At 45.2% G+C, this 26,037-nt stretch overlaps 1 long non-coding RNA gene across 2 annotated transcripts in view; it reads left to right on the top strand.

The window, feature by feature from the left end:
• The window catches only part of LOC122464777, a 33,566-nt gene extending 13,835 nt beyond the window's left edge, over nt 1–19,731 (top strand). For both annotated transcript variants that reach the window (XR_006289133.1, XR_006289134.1), the window contains exons 2-3: nt 14,749–14,851; nt 19,163–19,731. This is a non-coding gene — a long non-coding RNA (uncharacterized LOC122464777). The remainder of the gene's footprint in view (nt 1–14,748; nt 14,852–19,162) is intronic.
• The last annotated feature ends 6,306 nt before the right edge of the window (nt 19,732–26,037 follow it).

The raw sequence follows: 26,037 nt of genomic DNA on the forward strand, positions 1-26,037 counted from the left end.
TCATTTCATAACCATATTTCTATGAAGAATATTACAATTGTGTCCTTGAACTGGCCCATATACCTCCTGTTAACTTACTTACTGTTTCCAAGGTTTCCTTATGTGATGTTAAGTGCTGGAATGTTTGTACTAAATTGTAATTGATTACTGTTAGCTCTGGGATTCTAAGGGCAGGTCTATATGGAGACTTAGTGCATGGCAAACTGGTATGCTGTAGATTTACACCCTGGCTTTCTGCACACCCGGTCTCTGTATAGACAAGCCCTAATTCAGGTTTCACTATCCCATGATTATTGATTATATTACAGTGGAATCTAGAAACTTCAATCAGGATATTGAGCCTTATTCAAGGGTCTCAGCATGCTTTGCAAACAAAATCCCAACAAGCCTATTCCATAGGTTAGTGTTAATTATCTGTACCACGAGGATAATAACATGAGGCACAGTTAGGTTAAGGGTCTAATTTTCAAAATGCTCACTTTAGGGACTGATCCGAGAGGTGCAGACTGCCTCCTCTATCACCCACCTAATCTGTCTGTCTACACGTTTATACAGCACTCATCACCTTGGTATTTTAGCACTTTACTAATCTGAAAATAAACCCATTAGGGATCTCTATCTCTTTCTGTCCAGCCCTGTAGCAGTCAAAACAGACAAGCCAGGTCCTGCTGCCTGACCCACCTCAAGATTTTCCTGACAAGGTTTAAGCCCCTGTCCACACAGCAGGTATCTCCAGCCAAGCCTTCCACCTAGTTGCTGTGGTGGACCCCCCTTCCCACCGATCCTTTCACCTGACCCTGGATCTCATGCAGGTCTCCCTTTCCCTGAGTTGCTTGCCTACCTTTATCTGGGGATCTGGTGATCTGCAGGACTATCACCTGACCCCTGACTTCAAACCAATCACTTGAGAAGCAGCTAACTAGACACAGGCCAACTCCTTTAGATGGCCAGCTCACCCTGTGACAAGGTATGTAACATTACCAAGTCCAAATGGCGGTTCAACCCTCTTTGCCGGGGCATAAAAGGCAACACAAGAGGCATAGGAAGTGGCCTGACTCTCCTCTCATTTACACTGGGGTAAATAAAGAGCAATTCCACTGAAGTGTATGGACATATGCTAGTGTAAACCTGGTGTAAACCGAAAATGAGACTCCTGGCATCTGACTCTGTATTCAAGGGGGATCTAGTGCAGAGAGCTGTGGAGTAGGTGAGTTGGAGTCGGGAAGCCAATAAAAGGTGGGAACATTCAGCACCTCCCAAGATTGGTCCCTCAGTGCAGACTGACTTTGTGTGGGTTGGGGGTGGGGGAGTGGATTCACTCCAATCCAATGCATTTTTACATGATTTATATTTGCTTTCGCTGACCTCGGAGGTCTTGCGATGTTTGAAAACTGCATTGTCTTAACATTGCATTTGTAGGTTATACATGTTGCAGAGTTATAAATCCTTCTGAACGCAGCACGCTTCTACGGCCTAATTATATTGTCCCCAATAAGGTCTGGATCAGGAGTGTATGTGGCACAGTGCTCTGCTGGCCCAGAGTTCAGATGGCATTCATAGAGGCATTTTATCAGTCAGTTTCAGGAGATATTAATTAATGAGATACTTCAATTAGATCATTTCTATCACTCGGAAGGAATTATTCTTCATGGTCAAGATTACATCATCGTAATTAGTCCCTCTCCAAGTAATGTGTTTCTTCTCAAGCCCTCAAGATGGGTACATTCATTATAGATAATTAATATTCAAGTTAATTGACTGTACCCTACAATTCATGGAGCCCCTTTGAAACAGATTTTCTAGTTAGGCATAGGAGAGGGTCTGTTAAGCTGCACTGCACAGTTTTATATAGGGCTTCTCAGTCATCCAAGGGTTTAAATTATAATAATCAGCCCCAGGCCTGCCTTAGTCATGCCAGTTAATAATCACAATAGGGTGCCCTTTCTGAGCAACTAGTGTGTGTGTGTGTGTGTGTGTGTGTGTGTGTAATACATAAGTTGAGACCAGAAGGCTGGCTTAGTTTCTTGTATTTATGGACACACTTTATTATGAATATACAGAAAACATATTTTTTGTCAACATATGTTCACATCCCTCACAGTGAGATTCCTCCATTTCTCATTTATTCCTTGCAATTCCAAAAGGTAATTTGATAACTGTCTTGCCCTGAATTTTTGTTTGCAGTGTTGTTGTAGCCATGTTGGTCAAACCCAAAATGTTCTATTTATGTATTCTATATAAAGATTGTCACACCATGCCTGCATTGTTTCTTTTAGCACTACCAGCAATCCACAGAAAACTACCCTGTGTGCAATAGTTATTTTAATGCATTTTGTCTGTACTGTATATTAATGTTACTGCATAAAGCCATCTTAAGAACACAGAATGGCCATACTGGTTCAGACCAAAGGTCCATCCAGCCTAGTATCCTGTTTACTGACAGTGGCCAATGCCAGGTGTCCCAGAGGGAATGAACCTAACAGGTAACGATCAAGTGATCTCTCTCCTGCCATCCATCTCCACCCTCTGACAGAGGCTAGGGACACCATTCCTTACCCATCCTAGCTAATAGCCATTAATGGACTTAACCTCCATTAATTTATCCAGTTCTCTTTTAAACCCTGTTATAGTCTTAGCCTTCACAACCTCCTCAAGCAAGGAGTTCCACAGGTTGACTGTGAGCTGAGTGAAGAAGAACTTCCTTTTATTTGTTTTAAACCTGCTACCCATTAATTTCATTTAGTGGCCCCCTAGTTCTTACATCATGGGAACAAGTAAATAACTTTCCCTTATTCAATTTCTCCACACCACTCATGATTTTATATACCTCCTATCATATCCCCCCTTAGTCTCCTCTTTTCCAAGCTGAAAAGTCCTAGCCTATTTAATCTCTCCTCATATGGGACCTGTTCCAAACCCCTAATCATTTTAGTTGCCCTTTTCTGAACCTTTTCTATCTTCCTTTTGCTACTGTTAAAACCTGTCCTATAAGGCAGTGTTTAAGCTAAGGCCTTCAGCAGTGACTGGTGATTTGGGATACTTAATTTTTTGGGTGCCCAGTTTGAGACTATAGAGGGGAGTGCCTAGCACCTGCCTTCTGAAAATTGGACCCATTAAAGTGTCTCAAGGTGGGCATCCAAAGTCATTAGTCACTTTTGAAAACCTGGGCTTTCATTTCAATTTGGTAACACTTATGTACAGACTAGTAAAGTTATGGGGTCAGCTACAGCTGTGGTATAAGATAATAATACCTAGCTCTCACATAGCACAGTAGATCGCAAAGTGCTTGGCATTCTTTTTTTTTTTTTTTTTTTTTTTTAATATATTTGTCCTCAAAACGGTTCTGAGAGGTAGGGAAGTGCTGTTATCCCCATTTTACAGATGGGGAACTGAGGCACAAAGGGTACGTCTACACAGCATGAGACTCCCAGCCTGGGTCGACAGACTGGGCCTTGTGAGGCTCATGCTAGCACAGTTAAAATAGCTGTGTGGAGAGCACTTTGAAGTCCTGTTCTGAAGCCTGTTCCCTCCCTAGGCTTCAGAGCCCGAGCTCCAGCCCAAGCCACAACATCTACACAACTATTTTTGGGGCAGGAGCCCAAGTCTATTGGCCCAAGCTAGGAGGCTCATGGCCATGGGTTCTGTAAATGTACCCTAAGTGACTTGCCCAAGGCCACACAGGAAGTCTTTGGCAGAGCAGGGACGTGAACCCAGGTCTCCCAAGTGCAACTCCCATCAAAGTCAACAAATTAAACTCACTTACACCAGGGCTGAATATGGCCCATTTAAACAGAAATATCTTCATTCTTCATTTTGATTCAGATTGTAGCACCTTCTTGCCCTTTTCATCTAAGCAGACCTATTAAGGAAAGGAAGTGCAGGCCATACGGGCATCTGACTTTGTTTAAACAAACTTCCCCATTGACTCTATTGTATCTCAAACTATAAATAGTGAGCTGGGCAAATCGTGCAAAAAATGTATGTGAATTTTTGCTTGACTTTTTAAACGATTTAGCTTTGCCTGTCTTCATGCCCCTTGCATCTTAGCTTCCTCTGAATATTCTAGCAAACAAATTAAAGGGCAGGAATACTGGTGGTAGAAGTGAAACAAGCGAATATTGAAGAATATTGAGTATGTGAATTTTTTATTCCCAGCAGAAACCTAATTTTTAAGAGTTACACTTTTCGAGTCTGGGAACAGAAACATTATTATTATTTATTGGTATCACAGTAGCCATAACCAAGATCAGGGTCCCCTTATGCTAGGTGCTGTACAAATCGTAGAATTGTAGGACTAGAAGGGACCTCAAGAGGTCATCTAGTCTGGTCCCCGGCACTCATGGCATGTCTCACCTCCTCTTAAAAATCTCCAACAGAGATTCCACAACCTCCCTAAGCAATTTATTCCAGTGCCTAATCACCCTGACAGGAAAATTTTCCTAATATCAAACCTAAAGTGCATCTGCTGCAATTTAAGCCCATTGCTTCTTGTTCTATCTTCAGAAGTTAAGAGGAACAATTTTTCTCCCTCCTCCTTGTAGCAACCTTTTATGTACTTGAAAACTGTTATGTCCCCTCTCAGTCTTCTCTTTTCCAGACTAAACAAACGCAATTTTTTCAATCTTCCCTCATAGGTCATGTTTATTAGACCTTTAATCATTTTTGTTGCCATTCTCTGGACTTTCTCCAATTTGTCCACATCTTTCCTGAAATGTCGAGCCCAGAACTGGACACAATATTCCAGCTGAGGCCTAATCAGCACGGAGTAAAGCGGAAGAATTCTCATGTCTTGCTTACAACACTCCCGCTAATACGTCCCAGAATGAGGTTTGCTTTTTTTTGCAACAGTGTTACACTGTTGACTCATATTTAGCTTGTGATCCACTATGACCCCCAGATCCCTTTCTGTGATACTTCTTCCGAGGCAGTTATTTCCCATTTTGTATGTGTGCAACTGATTGTTCCTTCCTAAGTGGAATACTTTGCATTTGTCCTTATTGAATTTCATCCTATTTATTTCAGAAATACATAGTGAGAGTCAGTCTTGTAGTCTAAGGCCTTGTCTGCACTAGAAAGTTATACTGCTTTAATTAAGCTAGTAAGGGGTATAATTCCAGTCAAAACCAACGCAGCTCATATTTTGATAATCAAATAGTCTTAATAAATAGAGCAGGTTAAAAAAAGCAATTCACAACATTTTTGGCAAAGGTTTTATTTTTGTTGAAATTTCATTAACATTTGCAATGAAAATTACGAATTTCAACCATTCCTATCAAAGAACTGCTTTCCCCACAAGCTATAGAGCACAAGTGACCAACAGAAATGAACTGTTACATAATATCCAGCAGCAAATAAATTTGAGACAGTAGTAAGCTGTTGGGAGTCAATTTGCAAAGAGAGGAAAGAAAAAGAAGCAAAGAGTCTTTCCCAGGAAATGATTTGTTAGGAATTATTTGTCCTATGCTGTTCAATATGCATCCTGAATTAACACCCTGCTACCAGCTCAGTGCCTCTGCCTCACTCTGTTTTCCATGATTGATTAAACAAGTGCAATTCTCAGGAGATTGCCCAATTTATTTTTATTGTTAGACCAATAAAAGGCAATCATCTAAAACTTTTTTTAAACCCCTTTTCCCTACTGGGCTTGCACAATTACTGGCCCTGCCTTCTACATAGTTTCTGGTATCGGTATTCTTGCATTTGGATTGCTAATATTTTCCAAATGTGCCCCATAGAATGCACTCTGTCTTTTTGCTGTTGGTTTTAGAATGCATTAAAGCTGACATTTTGTGGCCCAAATCAAATCTATCTTCTGAAGCTTGAGTTTGTCATCTATTTAGAGGGAACGCTCTGTTCTTCTGTTGGCATATAGTACGGAAGGTACGCAGAGAAAGAACAAAACAATTGCATTTCTTTAAGTGTAATTTTAAAAGGGTTCCTTTATTGATTTTTGGATAGAACAATGCTGAAGAAAACATTTCTGATTGTGTTAAAAACTAGCCTGCCAGGCTGCCTGACGCCATATCTATGGGCACATTTACTCTTTCAGCTCTCTGGCTAACCATACTCTTTGCATAATAACCTTAAAAGGATTGGTCTAGGATTCTAGGTAGACCATGACAATACTTTTCTCTTCTATAGCATCTGATTCAGGGATCTCAGAATGCTTTGCAAATAGAATCCCTTATCAAGGAGGTAAGATGGCTTTTAAGATGGCTAATTGAGACCCAGAGGTTAAGACTGAATTTTGGAGGTTCTGAGCACCCACACCTCCAACTGAAGTCAATGGAACTCCAAGTACTTGACATCTCTGAAAAGTAAGGCCATAAGTGAATTGTTGAATGTTACACAATGAATCAGTGACATAGCTGGAAGTCTTGACTCCCAGGCCTCTTCTCTGATCACTTTGGGGCAGGGACCATCTTTTTATTATGTGTTTGTACAGTGCCTAGCACAACAGGGATCCCGGTCTAAGACTAGGGCTCCTGGATGCTATCATACAAATAATAAATAAATAAAACAGCACTTTGGACTAACTTGATTTAACCCATATTTGTTTGCCTAGCCATAATATCTCTTTGGATAGAATTGCAAAGTATTATTCTGACTATTAATAATCAATTACGTTTCTTACTCTGGAAAAATCCTTATTTATAAAAGCCATTTCGTGCAACTCTAATTTTAAACTAGGTACTTCTCAGTTGCAGCTCATTTGTAAAAAATTAGATGGATCATTGTTCCTGCAAATTTAGACTCTGAAGAAGATGGAGAATATAGTACCATCAGACTACCAAAGCTTAACTTTTCTAGGAACAAGGCCTCAGGCAAGACCTGTGTGGTCCAGCATTCCCTAAACCTTCAATCCAACAATTGTCTAATCCTCTTTCTGCTCCCTACCTCCATTGACCTCTTCAGGCCCTTCCCATGATCATAAAAGTTAATTGTCAAATCAGGGGACAGAATGCCATGTGATGAATAACATCTAAGCAGCACAGCTTGAATGTTGAAGACTCACAATAAACAACAATGGCCAGGTCCATAGAAATAAAGAAGATCACGAAAAAATTAATGGAGTGAATTTGTGCAATAAATGTACTTGAGTCAACAACAGTCTGTGTGTATGGGTATTTCACAAGCAGGAGGAGAGACTGTCTCCACTGAGAGAATTATTCACTGCAAATTATTCATTAACACCTCAACCTCACAAGGTAGAGAGTGCCCTCCACTCCTTCTGTAGGCAATGGGAATTGAAGATATTCTACACCTTGGAGGATCAGTCTCTGTGGTAGGTTTGATGCAAACCCCCATTTGCTAACTGGAATCTCCACCTGAATGCTAACCAATCAGACAGAGAGGTGTGGCCAGGATTTACAAAGGACAAAGATCCAACTTGGTTGGACACACTGACAAGACCCTTTGCCAACCTAAAGGCGAGGGACAGGAACAAGATTTTCAAAAGTGACTATTTTTGTGTGTCTGTCTTTGGACGCCAAACTTGAGACAGTTTAGTCACTAGTCATGTTTACATTCTTTGCCCTGCATCTCTTTGCAGTCATATTGTATCACTGTTCTAACTTAAAGCCTTCTCTACTTATAACTATAGCAACACTGTTAGTAATAGAAGACGGAAGCATTTACTTACCCTTTATTTTATTATCACTAGTTTTTCCATTAACAAATTAATTTTAATTAAGCCAACCTTATCTGTCGAGGTACTTATATTGTGCCCATCACCATGGTATCTGGAATTAAGATTGTGAAGGTCAACCATTGCTGGCACCTCCTGAGAAAGAAATCTGTTTCTGACCCTGGGGGCTAAAATAGAAGAAAGGTCATGGCCTAAACTCACAGTCAAAGCAAGACGATTGTGAGTCATTGCCTCAATAAGGTGTTCTGAGTACAGCTGACTACAGTTAAGACGGACAAGGCAAGAATTTACAGACTACAAGGAGGGCTAGATGAAACGATAGTAGTGACTAGAGATGATTGAAATTTTTCAGATGAACACTTTGAGGATCAAAAATGACCTTTTTCAAAATAGAAAATGTTTGCAAAAAAACCCCTGCCCATTTAAATTTTTTTGTCAAAATTATTTTTTCAAAATGTTCTGCGTGTTTTCATTTTTCACTTTTTCTTTCTCTCTTTCCTTCAAACTCGCACTCATTTTCCAAACCAATTTTAATGAAGAGAAAAAAGGAGAGGACCTTAGAAAAGGCAAAAGAAATATAAAAAATGAGTGAAAAATTAAATGGACTCAGTTTAAATCTTGTGAAAAGATAAAATGACTTCAAAAATGTAAGATGTTTTGTAGAATTGTTTACATTTTACAGCCAGCATTGACAGTGGTGCTGCAGATTTGTCCAAATTAGGCATAGACTTACATGAAACTCTATAGCTTTCTGCAACAGAAGCAAATATGATTTACTCTTTTAGTTATAAAAGAGGTTGCTGTCCTTTTGTGTGCATAGGTGCAAAAGGCATTTGTCCATTGCCATTGCACCTGAAATCGGCATACTAATCAATGTCATTTATTTTAAGTAGCTTTTCAATTCCTGCTTCCTCAGGGTGTTTGTCATTTACCCACATGACAGCCACCTTGTCCGAGCAGAGCCCTTAAATTGAATTCAAGAGGGGAGACATGGGTGAGGCAGAGCTGATCTGGCTGAAGGACAGAATTTGCTTTTCAACTCCATAATGTTGACAGGAAGTGATGTGTCACCATGCCAGGTCCCCAGCCATGACCTCCTGATTAAGTTTTTACAAGCAAAGGGGGCCAGTTATCCAACCAAGTATAAATCCAGACCAGTGAACAAAAACCACAAGGGAAAGGATCCCACATGTCCAACATAAACTTCAGCCAACCTGCACTGTGCAGTCAGAGTGCCTTCAATGTGATGTTTAAAGGGCAGTGTGGTCCAGTGGGTAAAGCACTGGATGGGGGTCAAGAGATGTGAGTTCTATTCCTGCACTTGCTGTGTGACTTGGGGCAAGTCACTTTACCTCTCTATGACTCTGGTTTCTACTCCCACTCTTCATCTGTCTGATCTGTTTTGACTGAAAACTCTTTTGGGACAGGGGCTACCTTTCACTTTGTGTTTGTACAGTGCCTAACACAAAGGAGCCCTAATCTTCACTGAGGTCTCTAGGTACTTATGTAATACAAATAAATAATAGGTCCTTTAATGTAATGTGTTCAGTCAGAACTTCATAAACCTGTTATGATGAAACAGGCTTATATTAGAAATAGGCTCTGCTCTGACAAGCACCGAGAGAATCATTAAACAAAGTTCACTCTTTGAAGCTATTTTTTCCCCTTTGAATAAAGGGAAAAAATTATCTGGAATTTGTGCTGTGGCAGTTTCCTATGGACTGTGTTATTTGGAAAGTGATGGAGTATTTTTAAAGTGATCTAAGCTGAAAACCCCAGCAGTGTATTGATTAAAAAGAGCTAAATATTGATACCCATGTAAAAGTAGAGGTGGTGCTTTTCTTCCGTGTACGGCAGGCTAGGGGAGGCCTGGCAACTTTCTTTGTCACAGAATCCAGAAACGGCATTTCATCAATCAGTGTAATATACATTTTGACACAGTTAGTTACCTAACTATAAACAGTCTAAAATAGCTAGCCTGTACAGCAAGCCTCATGTACAGTCATTATTCAGCAGCGTCAATGTTAGGCTTGGATATATGTTATGGTATGGAAACCAATTGCAGTAGGAGGACGTGCTATGGTTGTTTTATTGGGGTAGGCATTGTGGGATGGAAATTCTTTGAACATAAACAGTGAAGGAATAAACCCAGATTTTCCTTTCTAACCAGCATGTAACTCACACAACAGGATGTTAAAAAGAAATGCCCTGGAGACTCCTTGGCTTCTAGTCATGGTTTGTATAAGGAACCACACACTGACAGGGTGTCTCAATCTGCCGAGTGTTGACAAGCCCAAAAGCAGAGTTAAGAGAGCCTCTGAAGCTGAGTGAAGTTAGTGTCAACAAGGCTGGGATTTCTTCCAACCATAAAGCGTGCAACCAATATGGAATATCTGTCAAGCTGTATTCAGGAGCAACTAGTGCCGTTACCATAATACTTAATCTAGACTCACAATGAGCATTGAGCTCTGGGTAAAGGATGGAGCTGTAGAATGGACACGTGTTAAGCCTTTTGTCCAGAAAGATCCCAAAGCACTTAACCCACTTAAATATATGCACTTTTACTGTGATAACTGAGCAGTTGCAGAGCATTTTAATGACAGCTGCTAATTAATCCTGACAACAGCATGGGGGAGTTTCTATTGTTGTCCCCATTTTGTAGATACATAGAGGTTAAATAACTTGCCCCAAGGTTCTCAGCAAGTCAGTGGGAGAGCCAGGATTGCAGATCTGAAATTCTTGGCTCTCAATCCTGTGCTCATTCTAATGATACCACATAGCTGCCTGTGTTTTATTTAGATACACATTCATGTGAGTACACATTAGAAGAATACTGCTTGCCCCAAACTCCCCCTTAACGGACACTGGGTTAGGTCCCCGCTTTTGAATTATTTGCCCTTAATGTACATCTCTTATCTAACCCTCTGTTTATCCTAATGCTTATGATGGCTCCTAAACCATTGCTTATAAACAGGGTACTACTACATATGGTGTATAGGTCACACCACTGCTTCACTCCACACTCAGAGACAGCTACCGCTGGAGTGTAAGACAGCAGCTCTTGTGCTCCATCAGTGCTGTGTAACAATGGGACTGATTCAGGCACCCTGTGCAAGGTGCCCATCAGGGCCAGTGTGGAGCGCACACGTCATCACAGCTGCTCAGAGGAAAATAAAATAATTTTAAGGAATCAAGATCTTCTGCATTTTGCTGTGTTCCCCAGATTCTAAGATTTCATTTAAAGCCTATTTCTACTAGCTTTGCCACCTGATTCAGGTTCCTTGATACTAGAAACAGGTGTACTACTGTCCTTTTGAATTTGCAACCACACAATGGTAGCCCCAAAAGAGATTTGAACTCCCTGGGTTCATTGTATTGATGTGTTAACTAAGAAGCCTAATTATGATTCTTAAAAGTCATTATGTTTAACGATTTTATTGTACTGGCAACATTTAGATTGGTAGTTTTTAAGGCCAGTAGGAACCATTAGATCATGTAGTCTGACATCCTGCATAACACTGGCCAACACTTTTTACCCAATGACCCCTTTTATTGGGTCTGGGTCTGGGTGTTTGGCTAAAGCGTATCTTCCAGAAAGGCATCTAGTCTTGATTTGTAGCATCTAGCCAATGTGCTTGTCCATTGCATTATCCAGAAGCCACATCTGACTGATTGCTCTAGGAATTAGGCTGCTAGTGTTGAATCTATAAATAGCCCCATGCGCTATCAAATGTTCTTTTATTACATTTCTTGAAACCATTGGTATTTGGCAATAAAACAAAGGTGAAAGTAGTGTTTCCACTAGCATGAGGTAATAATAAGTATTAAACTCTTGTTCTAATTTATAGGATATAACGGAATTCTGGGAAATGTCGTGGGTTTGTGATCTACCAGGAGTGAAGTCAATTCACTTCAATAAGCAAACAAATATTTCTGAAAGAGCGTCTTTGATATTTTCTGATTTTTTTTTTAAGTTAGGGCTAAAGCAAGTAGAAATCAGAAAGGGAAAAACTTTGGCATCGATCCCGCCCATTTTTGGATAATCCTCTTCCTCAAAGATTTTGGGAGAAAAGAATCCCTGCTGAGCTTGCTAAAGTTCCCTTCCAGCTCCCATTGTCCCTGTTAATTGGTGATAGCCTCCTTCATGCAGAAGCACTAGAGAGGTGAAGTGAAAGGGAAGGGGTAAAAGGGGGTGAACAAGAGGCTGCTATATCCTGTGAATGAAGTACATAACAATGACCCAGAATAAGCTAATATATAAATGAAAATATCAGCTTGTTCCTTAGCTGGACTTTTTGATGCTTTGAAAGTTCACGTTAATTCCAGCTGTGTGAGCCCCTTCATTAATTAAATGGTCAAGAGAAACTCCGTGTGCAGTACCAGCTCTGCTATCAAATGATGAAAGCAGCATGTTGACATCCTTATTCTAAGCTGCACAATCACCTTCAGGGGCTGCATTCAGAAAGAATTACTTTGGCTTCGGTGAATTTAAAGAATTCCAGACTCCTCTCAATAGACTGTAAATCCCTCAATGCAGTTCACCTAAGAAATGAGAAGGAGCCTTGCTGACACCCTCCTTGATGTTCCTGATGGTAAAAAACATTAGGGCCAAGTAGGTAGATCTAATTATTTTACAGGGTGCCAAACTGCATTGTTCCTCAGTTTCTCCTTTCAGCATCTATTTAATGAGGAAAGTTGGTTTGGTTTATTTTTTTTTAAGTGGGTTCTGATAGCATTGCATTTCAGCTTTATACTCTCTTATGGCTTTGTGTTAATTTGAATATTCCACCGCACACATATCCTGTGGTTATCATTTGGGAATTTTACCCCTTGGAACTTAACTCAGAGAGATCAGCAAGAGAGTGAGTGTTCTTGATCAGGAATGTGGTACCGATATCAGTTACTCCATTGTGCTACCGGACTCTGACTGGGGCTAGGCTAGTGTAAATGCAGAAGAACTCAGTTGACTTCAGTGGATTTACACTGGCATGGCTGAGATCAGAATCTGGCCAATGGAGCTTTCTCTTGTCTGTGCACATAGCATAGGTAAACTAAAAATAAACTGGAATATCTTTAGAATTACACTTTCAGTCTGAAACCCAACTCGGCAATTTACACTGCACAGCAAGTGACTTGGACGATGACCATCAGCTTTATGGAATGTAAGAGCTAAATCCTGTGGAAGACCTGAAGGGCTGTTGGTCCCATGTGGATCAGCTGCATAGGGTGAGGCCAAGGAAAGGTTGTCCAAGTGGATTCCACTCTCTGCATATATCAAACACTGCTTTGAGCAAGAGCCTTGGGAGGGTGGGAATGTGACCAGTGACAGTATGAACCATACCTTCCTCCTCAGGTTACTCGAGCTTTGTGAGGAGTCCAGATCTGGCCCTACAGAAACACAATGAAAACAAAAGGAGTACTTGTGGCACCTTAGAGACTAACCAGTTTATTTGAGCATGAGCTTTCGTGAGCTACAGCTCACTTCATCGTGAGCTGTAGCTCACGAAAGCTCATGCTCAAATAAACTGGTTAGTCTCTAAGGTGCCACAAGTACTCCTTTTCTTTTTACGAATACAGACTAACACGGCTGTTACTCTGAAACCTGTCACAATGAAAACAAAATCATAGGTTCGGCTGACCTGATGCCAAGGGAAGACTACGATGATTGACCATGCCTGATGCAGTGTTTTTGGTACATAAGGGTTCTTGTAAACCTGTAGCTCTGATTCACAGGAGTGCGAGGGCAGAGAATGTGCCTCACACTCTTCCCCAAACCTTGTGCACCTATACAGGTTTGGCCACAATCTGGTCCACCATCTTTTAGGAAGCATTGACATTCTGCAGGTAGATTGTCTCTACAGTGCAAGGAATACCACCAGGTTGAGGTCTCAGTTGCATCTGGAAATAATGAATACTTCAAGTTTGGAAGATTGTAAATCCTGAGGCCCCGATCCATGAAAGCTCTTCAACATGAGCTTTACATACTTTGCTGATTTTGTACCTTAATGACTGGTTTGCCTGATACCCTGCATATATCCTAGGCTGGGCAAAACATGGGCAGTTTGTGGAAGGGGTAGTAAATTTGTACATCTGGGCACCCTATGTCATGCATCTAAGTAGGAGGGCTGATTTTGAGAAGGGCTGGGATCCCAGCAACTCCCATTGACCTCAACTGGGGTTCAGCGTGTTCTGCCCTCCTGAAAATCAGCCCCTTTGATGTAGGTGCCTAACTGTTAGGATAGCAAATCAAGAGTATACGAAGAAGAGTTTGGGAAGGGATGTAAACTCACCAGCTTTGGGGCTGCAACCAACCTCCAGCTATTGAGGGAGAAGAGGAAGCTTTCCCTGGGGGCAAGTAGCCCCAGAACTGGATTCAGGGTTCCTTCCTCTGAAGCAGGTGGCACTGGTCACTGTTGGAGGCTGGACGTGGGACTAGACCCCCCGTTTGTAAGTTGGGCCTTGGATTTCTTTTATACCATTTGAATGTTTATGATTTAAAAAGAAATCTTTGCACTAGTTGCAGGTGCCGATTGATTTATGGATATTGTTATTATACAATTACTTACAAGATATTGCATGGGCTTAGTACAGCTTAGTTTACTGATAATATTTTACACTATTCTATCTTGGGTCATCATTTGAGGTCTGAAAGCTGTAATTTAATAACATGCTCCAGTGGCCAAGTCAATTCCTCCTCCTACATTTTTTTTTCTCCCTTCCCACATTATTAGCAACTGGGGAGGTGGAGGCATATGGTGGCTGTACAAAGTGGGAAGGGCTTTCTCCTAAGCCAGTGCATGCCTCTCACTGCACAGTCTTGTATGCCCGGTGCTTAGAGGTTAAAGCCAGCTCTTAAGTCTCTTGCCACCTCTGGGTGGTGTCACAAGTATGAGCATTTTTCAGCTGATATGGGGAGACAGAAGCTGGCAAGAGCTCTGCACCATAGAGCTCCTTGTAGCTGTATGAGATGCTCATAAAAGATAGATCAATTCATCAGATTCCTGTATTAATATTAAAGTGAATAGCCCTCTCTGTGGTCCATGCCCTAGGTAAATGTTAATGCACTGACTGAGGTATCTTTCCTTGTGCTTTACAAACAGGTTGTCCAAGACCTTTTGAAACTGAGAGCAGAACCTGAGAATAGCCAGTAGTAAGGGGATGTGGGAAAACCAGGTGCAAGACCTTACATCTGCCCTGTCTCAGGTGAGTGGCTGAACCACCAGGCTGCAGAGTCAGTCTTTCTCTCAGACCCAATAAATTATTAATTAGGGTATGTCTACACTACAAACTTAAGTTGGCTTAAGTTGCATTGACGTACAGCCACCGCTGTAATTAAACTGCTGGTGCATGTCCACACTACGCTTCTTGTGTCGGTGGAGCATGTCCGGAGTAGCAGCTCTGGCATCCACAGGGAGAGCACTGCACCATGGGTAGCTATCCTACTGTGCAACTGGCTGCCATCTGGTGTTCTGGGAAGGGTTTGCAATGCCTCATGGGGGCAGGCTCAGTGTCCCATGGTGCAGCTTTCTCCATCCCATCATTCCCATGGGCTCCCTAGTACTGACCGTTTCTGTGAAAAGTTTCCATTTCAGTGCATCCGCATTTCCAACAAAAAAGGGTATTCAAATAACCCAACCTGCTCTAATCCAAAGTTTCAGTCCCTCTGTCTCCTGCACAGTGAGCTTTGCAAAGAACAGCTCGACAAGTGAAGAAATCAACTAACCCCGCAGGAACTTGACCTCATTTTAATTTACAGAGAGGGTGAAGGAAGGCTTATATAGCTTATCCCATGACCCTATTCTCTCTTCTCATACAACTGCAGCCACAATTAGCTTAAAGAATATTGTGCAGCAGGGTTTTAAGGATTGTTCTGGGCACTCCACCAGTTTGATCATTCCACATGATCAATGCATGTAGGCCAATGAAAACTGTGATCAGAAACACATTCTGCACCTTGCAAGGACAGAATGTATTCTGTGCAATTAGGGCTTGTCTTCATTGCAGAGTTAACTCAGGTTCTTACTTGGTATTGTCCCTAACCCAGCTCCTGTTCATACACACCTTCACCCCTGTCACCTGAGTGTGGTGGTGCTTTATGCCCAGGCTCGCTGGCCCATCCTAGGTTGTAGACTAACGCTCAAGTGCTGCTTACACGCAGGCTGGTAACCCACTCACATTGCACTCTGAATATCGGCTGAACCACATTAGCATTGATAGTCCTCCAGTGCCTTCCCACAGTTTCCCTGTGTGTCCAGAGGACAGACATATAACCCTTCTGCCTGTCAGAGTTGGCAGCAACAATGGCCGGGTTCAGTATCTAGGGGTTCCGTTTGAATAACACAATGCAGAACTGGCTCGAGCCCCCACCCAGTGACCTGGGACAATTACATACCATCCCCTCGGGCACCTCTAAGAGGCAATACTTCCCCTCTCACAAGCACTGAGTCTGAGTGTAGCAAAAGCCTTTTAATAAAGGAGGAAAACAATGTGTCAGTATGTTGGGGAAACACCACAAACAGGATTCATAACACCAACCATGAGCAAAAGATCCACCCCCAAGTAAGTTTGGTAGTGTCCTTTTCCCCTCAGGGTCTTAAGTCCAGCAACCCAATAGTCCCCGACCTCCCACCCCAGTTTCTGTCGTTGATCAGTGCAGCCCCCGCCCCACCCTCCAGAGTTCAGAAGTTCATCTGCAAAGTTTACTTCCGAGTCTGGGTGGAAGTGGAGGGAGGTATGGGGGGCATCTTACATGCTCCGCTGCTCAGGTCAATGGCCAAGTGCCATGCCTCTCCATGGGGTTCTGCCGCAGTCTTCACCACCAGCTGCACCTCTCCACCAGCTGCCCAGCTATCCACCCCGCTCTTTGCTAGCCATCCTGCTGTCTGCTCCTCTCCGCCAGCCACTGTGCTCTCCGCACTAGCCATCCACTCACCAACTTGTCTTCAGGGCCCCCCCCCTCACTTAACACAGCTCTCAGTGATTTTTTTAACTGGTAGTAGGGGGAGCCTCAGTGCTAGTGCACCACTAGCCCAAAGTAGGTCTCATGCTTAGATCTAGGTATTAGTGATTTCAACTCTGCAGCATGTCACAAGACTCCTAATGGAGCCAAAATTAACTCTGTTATTACACAGTGGGGAGAGACAAGGTCAAAGGAGAGCAACCACACTACCAGGTACACATACCTACCCCCCAGCCTCTCTCAATTCACTGGGTTTTGGAACCCATGTCCCTTGCCTAGTGAGTGCTACTTAGTTGAGGGCGAGTCCCTCCATCATAAAATGCCAAGTACAGTTCTACTGCCCTTGATTCACATAACCAGGATAACAACCTTTATTACTCCTGCCCCAATAACAAAGAGACTGGGGATCCTACAGCAGCCAAAGTGACCATTTGGGCAAGCAGTCCATCGTGCTAGGCAGGGTGGGTGTGCCCATGCAAACGAGATCAGCCCCTGAAGTCCTTTTCCACAGCTCACCACCAGATGTCAGGGTGGGAAAGAATCATGGAGCAGCTCGGCTTCTTGCAGTACTAAGTACCATGAGAGAAGTCTCCAGAAGTCCTAGTAACACACATGGTGGCATTCAGCACCAGTGAGGAGATAGAAATTCAGGTAGGGCTCTGCAGTGTGGTTCCTCACATCCAGGCTAGGCCAGCCTAGTGCTTGCACCTGAGTGCTGATCACCAGAGTGAACTCTGTAGTAAAAACATACCCTTAGTGTCAAGGCAGGTCAGTCAGTATATTGGCTCCAATTAGTGCTCCTATGAGCTGCTCAGTACTTTACCTATAGCCAAGTGGCCTTCAGAATTGTGAAGAATTCTTTCCTGGCTTTGAAAACAAAGGCAATCCAAAGAAGTAATTTTCAATTGGAGCCTGAAACCAAATGCCCCATCGATCAGCAGAAGTCAGGGTCAAGCACATAGGCAGCAATCGGAAATGGCTTTTGGAAAGTGAGATTGGATTCCCATAGCCCAAAGATTAATGCTGATCAGGGAAACCACAATCTACTGGCATGTTTTGGCTTTTTTTTCTTTTTTTTTTTTTTTCAGTAAGAAAACAATTCCTGTAGAGTGAGGTCCTGGCCACATGAATGAAATTTTCAGGCATGAATTAGGAGAGGCAGTGGTATTACTTGACCACCCCTTGTCCCCCAGAGGCATAAGGTGGATTCACCCAAACACACTTCTTGATTCTGGGACATTGCTGATGTTGGACAACAAACCATACATTGGGCGCTGCAGAGAAAATGGAGTGGCCTCTGTTGGATTTTCACACCTCAAGGTGGGAAACTGAGACACAGGACTACTGCCCATGATACTGAAGGGTGAAGGTTTAAGTTATTATTACTTACTTACTTTTCAGTTGTGGTGGTGTTTTCCCAAATTAATGCCATATTTCCTCCTGCTCTTAATAAAAGTTCTGGGGGTTTTTTTTGTTATACACAGAGTCAGTGCTTGCAAGTGGGGAGGGAAGTATTGCCTCTTACGGGCACCCACAGGTGGTGTTTAGTTTTTCCAGATTACTGGGTGCGGGCTTGAGCCAGTTTTGTTTTGTAAGGTTAAGAGGAACCCCTAGATATTGTTGCCGCCAGTGCCACCTGACAGAAGGGTTACATTTGTATAGCAGGGAGGTAGCCTGGCCATGGGTTACTAATAAACCCTTGTACTGCCATTTCATCTATTAAATGAGGATCTCCAAGTGCTTTTCAAATGTTAATTAAACCTTATGACATCGCTGTGAGATCAGTGGTGGATAGGAATCATGTCATCCACCACTGAAGTGCAGCTATTTATAGTGAGGAACTTTTGGACAGGAAGTTAAATAAAATCCTGTGTCCAACTGAAATTGCAAGTTAGGTAGGCAAAGTGTAATGACCTGGGTTGGAATGTGGTCACAATGATCTCTGTTATGTCAATTGGAGTCTTTAATGACCACAAGTAGTCAGGACCTCTGTTTTTACATCTCATCTGAAAGACAGCACCCGTAACAGCACAATGTCCTCTAAAACTGGGCAGGTAACATAGATGATTTCAGGGAACAGCACCACCTATTGAATCACCACTTCCTTTGTCCCTTGGGTGTTTCTCACGCTATCCACATATTGCCCAAGCCAGTTCCGCATGTGTGAAATCTGACAGGCTAACAGCACAAGGTGGCATGGATTTCATCTTTGGACAACTAGGGCACAAGTAAAGAATGACAAACCCAAGGAGAGTGAGAGGTGCTTTCAGAATAGCCAGGTTCTAGGTCATACACCCTGTGATGGGGTGTATCAGCCCCACACTGGTGAGGAAAGGATTAAGGAGCAGCTCTGGACCCAGAAAGCCCCACCCAGGGACCCTGCTGGGCACGCTCACAGTGGAGGCTGAGTTCAGAAGGGAGCAGCTCAGCTCAGTCTGGGTGGATGGAGCAGGGGAGCAGTTTTGTATTGCAGGCTCCTGCCAAGAAACTTCTGAGGCCTGATGTGGGTGGGCCCAGGCCTCACTGCTAAGCTGCCCCAGGCCTTTCTGTTGCAGAGGTCAAGATGTGACTGCGAGAGGATACCCCGTGGGACAGAAAGGACTCCAGGAGGGACCCAGAGGCAAACCAGTGACACAGATAGAGGAACCAAAGCGAGAGAGGGAAGTGGCCCAAGGAGCTGATTTAGGGGCACTCATCTCTAGGCTGCACATTTTGAATTATTGTTTCATTGGGGCCTGGACTGGAACCTGGTGGAGCAAGGAGGGCCCAGGTTCCCATACCCCCAGCTGTTGACTCTCACCACTAGGCAATATGACCACAGACTCTCGCCGCTGGATACTGCCAGGCTTGGACCCCAATCTCCATCTCCTGACACACCCTCAATTGAGAGAGCAGCCACATCCCCTGCAGATTCCTCCTTATGGTTTAGCTTTACCCACCATCATCTCCTGTGTCTTGTTCAGATTTATCCAAACCAAACCTAGCATGCCAGCCCTTTCATTCCTTACTAGTTGTCAAAGTCTATAATACAGACACAGTAGCTTCTTGCCATCTTTATTTCATGCTTTATGCACCCTCATCACCTGGTGGCAGTATTAGAAACACACAACAAGATTGTCTTACTTTAGTCCAGGGGTTGGCAACCTATGGCATGCATGCCAAAGACGGCACGCAAGCCAATTTTTAATGGCACGCTGCTGCCTGCCGGGTCCCAGCTGCTGGCCCCGCTCAGCCTGCTGCCGAACCCAGGCCGGGACCCCGGCAGGCAGCAGCGTGCCATTAAAAATCCTGCCCGCTCTTCTCTGTCCCCCTCCCACGGGGGCAGGGTGAAGAAGCTTGGTTCTGCCGGCTGCTGCTGCAGGGCAGGCAAGCTCCCCCCTCCCCGGCCTCTTCCCCCAGCGTGCTGTGTTCCTGCCCCTCCTCCTCTCCCTTCCACCGATCAGCTGATGGCCCTTGCGAGGGAGGGGGAGAAGTGGAGCCGCAGCGCTTGCGCTGCTCTGGGGAGGAGGCGGAGAAGAGGTGGGGACAGGGCCTTGGGGAAGGGGGGTGGAATCAGGGCATATCCCCTCCAGCTCCCTGCCATGAGCCGCTCTGGGCAGGGGGCTGGGAGCACCCCCATGACCCTAGCCCACACCCCCATCCCCCTGCCCTGACCCCTGCACCCCCCTCACACACCCCTAGCCCTCTGCCCTGACCCCTGCTCCTCCCCACACACCCACCCAGCCCTCTGCCCTGACCCCTGCACCCCCCACACATACCCAGCCCCCCCACACCCCATGCCCTGACTCTTGCACCCCCCACATTCCCACACCCACCCTGAGCACCAAACGGGAGCTCCTGCATCCCCCCCATCCCACCTGCACCCCTCGCACCAAGTGGGAGCTGCCCAGCTAAGCACTCCACACCCAAACCTCCTGCCCCAACCCTGAGCCCCCTCCCTCATTCTAGTTCCTGGCCAGACCCTACACCCCAACACCCAGCCTGCTCCTTCATCCACAGCCCTGTGTTCAGTGCACTCCCACCTTCAGCTCAGTGCAGAGAGAGAGGAAGAGAATGGGCTACAACCAGGGAGAAGGCAGGTAGCCACTCCATGTGGGCAGGGCCCGGATCCCAGACCGGCAGCGGGCTGAGCAGGGCCGCTGCCGGCAGCTGGGACCCTGGCTGGCAGGAGCTGGCAGACAGAACCCCAGACTGACAGTGGGCTGAGTGGCAGCGGACTGAGCCGCTCAGCCCACTGCTGGTCTGGGATCCCAGCCATCAGCCCCACTCAGCCCACTGCCGGTCTGGAATTCTGGCTGCCGGCCCCTTGCCAGCTGGGATCCTGGCCGCAGGCCCCGCTCAGCCTGCTGCTGGCTTAGGTGAACAGAACCCCAGGCTGGCAATGGGCTGAGTGGGCCAGCAGCGTAAGATCAGCATTTTAATTTAATTTTAAATGAAGTTTCTTAAACATTTTGAAAACCTTGTTTACTTTACATACGACAATAGTTTAGTTATATAATATATAGACTTATAAAGAGAGACCTTCTAAAAAACATTAAAATGTATTACTGGCATGCAAAACATTAAATTAAAGTGAATAAATGAAGACTCGGCACACCACTTCTGAAAGGTTGCCGACCGCTGCTTTAGTCCATAGTGGATAATTGCTTACAACTTTAAGTTCTTAGCCCTGATCTACTCTAGGAGTTGGGGTTGAATTTAGCAGCGTTAAATCGATTTAACCCTGCACCCGTCCACACGACGAAGCCCTTTTTTTCGACTTAAAGGGCTCTTAAAATCGATTTCCTTACTCCACCCCCGACAAGGGGATTAGCACTTAAATTGGCCTTGCCGGGTCGAATTTGGAGTACTGTGGACACAATTAGATGGTATTGGCCTCCAGGAGCTATCCCAGAGTGCTCTATTGTGACCGCTCTGGACAGCACTCTCAACTCAGATGCACTGGCCAGGTAGACAGGAAAAGGCCCGCAAACTTTTGAATTTCAATTTCCTCTTTGCATGGTCACCTGCAGCTTGCCACACTGGCCAGAGCTCATCAGCAGAGGTGACCATGCAGAGCTCATTAGCAGAGGTGACCATGATGGAGTCCCAGAATCACAAAAAAGCTCCAGCATGGACCGAATGGGAGGTACGGGATCTGATTGCTGTCTGGGGAGAGGAATCCGTGCTATCAGAACTCCGTTCCAGTTTTTGAAATGCCAAAACATTTGTCAAAATCTCCCAGGGCATGAAGGACAGAGGCCATAAAAGGGACCCGAAGCAATGCCGCGTGAAACTTAAGGAGCTGAGGCAAGCCTACCAGAAAACCAGAGAGGCAAACAGCCGCTCCGAGTCAGAGCCCCAAACATGCCACGTCTATGATGAGCTGCGTGCCATTTTAGGGGGTTCAGTCACCACTACCCCAGCCGTGTTGTTTGAATCCTTCAGTGGAGATGGAGGCAACACAGAAGCAGGTTTTGGGGACGAGGAAGATGATGATGATGAAGTTGTAGATAGCTCACAGCAAGCAAGCAGAGAAACCAGTTTTCCCAACAGCCAGGAACTGTTTCTCACCCTGGACCTGGAGCCAGTACCCCCCGAACCCACCCAAGGCTGCCTCCAGGACCCGCCAGGTGGAGAAGGGACCTCTGGTGAGTGTGCCTTTTAAAATACTATACATGGTTTAAAAGCAAGCATGTTTAATGATTAATTTGCCCTGGCATTTGTGGCTCTCCTGGATGTACTCCCAAAGCCTTTTTAAAAGGTTTCTGGGGAGGGCAGCCTTATTCCGTCCACCATGGTAGGACACTTTACCACACCAGGCCAGTAGCACGTACTCGGGAATCATTGTAGAACAAAGCATTGCAGTATATGTTTGCTGGCATTCAAACAACATCCGTTCTTTATCTCTCTGTGTTATCCTCAGGAGAGTGATATCATTCATGGTCACCTGGTTGAAATAGGGTGCTTTTCTTAAGGGGACATTCAGAGGTGCCCGTTCCTGCTGGGCTGTTTGCCTATGGCTGAACAGAAATGGTCCCTGCTGTTAGCCACGGGGAGGGGGGAGGGGCTAGCCATGTGGTGGGGGAGGCAAAATGCGACCTTGGAACGAAAGCACTTGTGCTGTGTATGTAATGTTAACAGCAAGGTTTACCATGAAAGAGTGTAGCCATTGTTCTATAAAATGTGTCTTTTTAAATACCACTGCCTCTTTTTTTTTTTCTCCACCAGCTGCATGTGTTTCAAGGATCACAGGATCTTCTCCTTCCCAGAGGCTAGTGAAGATCAGAAGGTGAAAAAAACGCACTCGTGATGAAATGTTCTCTGAGCTCATGCTGTCCTCCCACACTGACAGAGCACAGATGAATGCGTGGAGGCAGACAATGTCAGAGTGCAGGAAAGCACAAAATGACCGGGAGGAGAGGTGGCGGCCTGAAGAGAGTAAGTGGCGGGCTGAAGAGAGGGCTGAAGCTGAAAGGTGGTGGCAGCGTCATGAGAGGAGGCAAGATTCAATGCTGAGGCTGCTGGAGGATCAAACCAATATGCTCCAGCGTATGGTTGAGCTGCAGGAAAGGCAGCAGGAGCACAGACCGCCGCTACAGCCCCTGTGTAACCAACCACCCTCCTCCCCAAGTTCCATAGCCTCCTCACCCAGACACCCAAGAACGCGGTGGGAAGGCCTCTGGCCACCCAGCCACTCCACCCCAAAGGATTGCCCAAGCAACAGAAGGCTGGCATTCAATAAGTTTTAAAGTTTTAAATGTTTAAAGTGCTGTGTGGCCTTGTCCTTCTCTCCTCCACCACCCCTCCTGGTGCTTCTCTCCTCCACCACCCCTCCTGGGCTATCTTGGTAGTTATCCCCCTATTTGTGTGATGAATTAATAAAGAATGCATGAATGTGAAGCAACAATGACTTTATTGCCTCTGCAAGTGGTGATCAAAGGGAGGAGGGGAGGGTAGTTAGCTTACAGGGAAGTAGAGTGAACCAAGGGGCAGGGGGTTTCATCAAGGAGAAACAAACAGAACTTTCACACCGTAGCCTGTCCAGTCATGAAACTGGTTTTCAAAGCTTCTCTGATGCACACCGCACCCTCCTGTGCTCTTCTAACCGCCCTGGTGTCTGGCTGCGCGTAACCAGCAGCCAGGCGATTTGCCTCAACCTCCAACCCCGCCATAAACGTCTCCCCTTACTCTCACAGATATTGTGGAGCGCACAGCAAGCAGTAATAAAAGTGGGAATATTGGTTTCGCTGAGGTCTAACCGAGTCAGTAAACTGCACCAGCGTGCTTTTAAACGTCCAAATGCACATTCTACCACCATTCTGCACTTGCTCAGCCTGTAGTTGAACAGCTCCTGACTACTGTCTAGGCTGCCTGTGTATGGCTTCATGAGCCATGGCATTAAGGGGTAGGCTGGGTCCCCAAGGATAACTATAGGCATTTCAACATCCCCAACGGTTGTTTTCTGGTCTGGGAATAAAGTCCCTTCCTGCAGCTTTTGAAACAGACCACAGTTCCTGAAGATGCGAGCGTCATGTACCTTTCCCGGCCATTCCACATTGATGTTGATTAAATGTCCCTTGTGATCCACCAGTGGTTGCAGCACTATTGAAAAGTACCCCTTGCGGTTTATGTACTCACCGGCTTGGTGCTCCAGTGCCAAGATAGGGATATGGGTTCCGTCTATGGCCCCACCACAGTTAGGGAATCCCATTGCAGCAAAGCCATCCACTATGACCTGCACATTTCCCAGGATCACTACCCTTGATATCAGCAGATCTTTGATTGCGTGGGATACTTGCATCACAGCAGCCCCCACAGTAGATTTGCCCACTCCAAACTGATTCCCGACTGACCAGTAGCTGTCTGGCGTTGCAAGCTTCCACAGGGCTATTGCCACTTGCTTCTCAACTGTGAGGGCTGCTCTCATCTTGGTATTCTTGCGCCTCAGGGCAGGGGAAAGCAAGTCACAAAGTTCCATGAAAGTGCCCTTACGCATGCGAAAGTTTTGCAACCACTGGGAATCGTCCCATACCTGCAACACTATGCAGTCCCACCAGTCTGTGCTTGTTTCCCGAGCCCAGAATCGGCTTTCCACCGCATGAACCTGCCCCATTAGCACCATGATGCCCACATTGCCAGGGCCCGTGCTTTGAGAGAAGTCTGTGTCCATGTCCTCATCACTCTCGTTACCGCGCTGACGTCGCCTACTCGCCCGGTTTCGCTCTGCCAGGTTCTGGTGCTGCATATACTGCTGGATAATGCGTGTGGTATTTAATGTGCTCCTAATTGCCAAAGTGATCTGAGCGGGCTCCATGCTTGCCGTGGTGTGGCGTCTGCACAGAAAAAAGGCGCGGAACGATTGTCTGCCATTGCCCTGACGGAGAGAGGGGCGACTGACGACATGGCTTACAGGGTTGGCTTACAGGGAATTAAAATCAACAAAGGGGGTGGCTTTGCGAGAAACTGAATGGCCCCCTCAAGGATAGAACTCAAACCCTCAAGGATAGAACTCAAAACGGGGTTTAGCAGGCCATTGATTTCATGGAGGGAGGGAGGAGAAAATGAATACAAAACAAATCTGGTCTATTTCTTGTTTTGAGCCACTTCATCTCTTTATACATCTTGCTGGCAGCAGACTGTGCAGTACGACTGCTAGCCATCGTCATCTCCTGGGTGCTCGGCAGAAGACGGTGCAGTATGACGACTAGCCGTCATCTTCTGCTAGCTGCAGGTTAAAAGACAGTGCACTGCCAGTAGGACTCAATCGCCATGAGATGAAACTTAAAAGGGAAATGACTTGGCTGAGTCATTCCCATGTTTGCCCAGGCGTCCGGTTAAAAGAGCACCCAGGAATACGTCGATGACGGCTACCAGTCATACTGCACTGTCTGCTGCCAAAAGGCAATAAACTGCTGCTGTGTAGCAATGCAGTACCACGTCTGCCAGCACCCAGGAGACATACGGTGATGGTTAGCTGAGCAGGCTCCATGCTTGCGGTGGTATGGCGTCTGCACAGGTAACTCAAGAAAAAAGGCGCAAAACGATTGTCTGCCCTTGCTTTCACGGAGGGAGGGAGGGAACGGGGGCCTGATGATATGTACCAGAACCACCCGCGACAATGTTTTAGCCCCATCAGGCACTGGGATTTCTACCCAGAATTCAAATGGGCGGCGGAGACTGTGGGAACTGTGGGATAGCCACCCACAGTGCAACACTCCGGAAGTCGACGGTTGCCTCGGTACTGTGGACACACTCCACCGACTACATGCACTTAGAACATTTGTTTGGGGACACACACAATCGACTGTATAAAAACGCTTTCTACAAAACCGACTTCTATAAATTCGACCTAATTTTATAGTGTAGACATACCCTTAGTTAGAGATTGATCCAGGTGGTGCTTGATCTGCAAGGAGGCTACATTCCTTTGGGATTTGCCTTGATGATG

This window comes from Chelonia mydas, chromosome 2, assembly GCF_015237465.2.
Source record: "Chelonia mydas isolate rCheMyd1 chromosome 2, rCheMyd1.pri.v2, whole genome shotgun sequence".
NCBI lineage: Eukaryota > Metazoa > Chordata > Testudines > Cheloniidae > Chelonia > Chelonia mydas.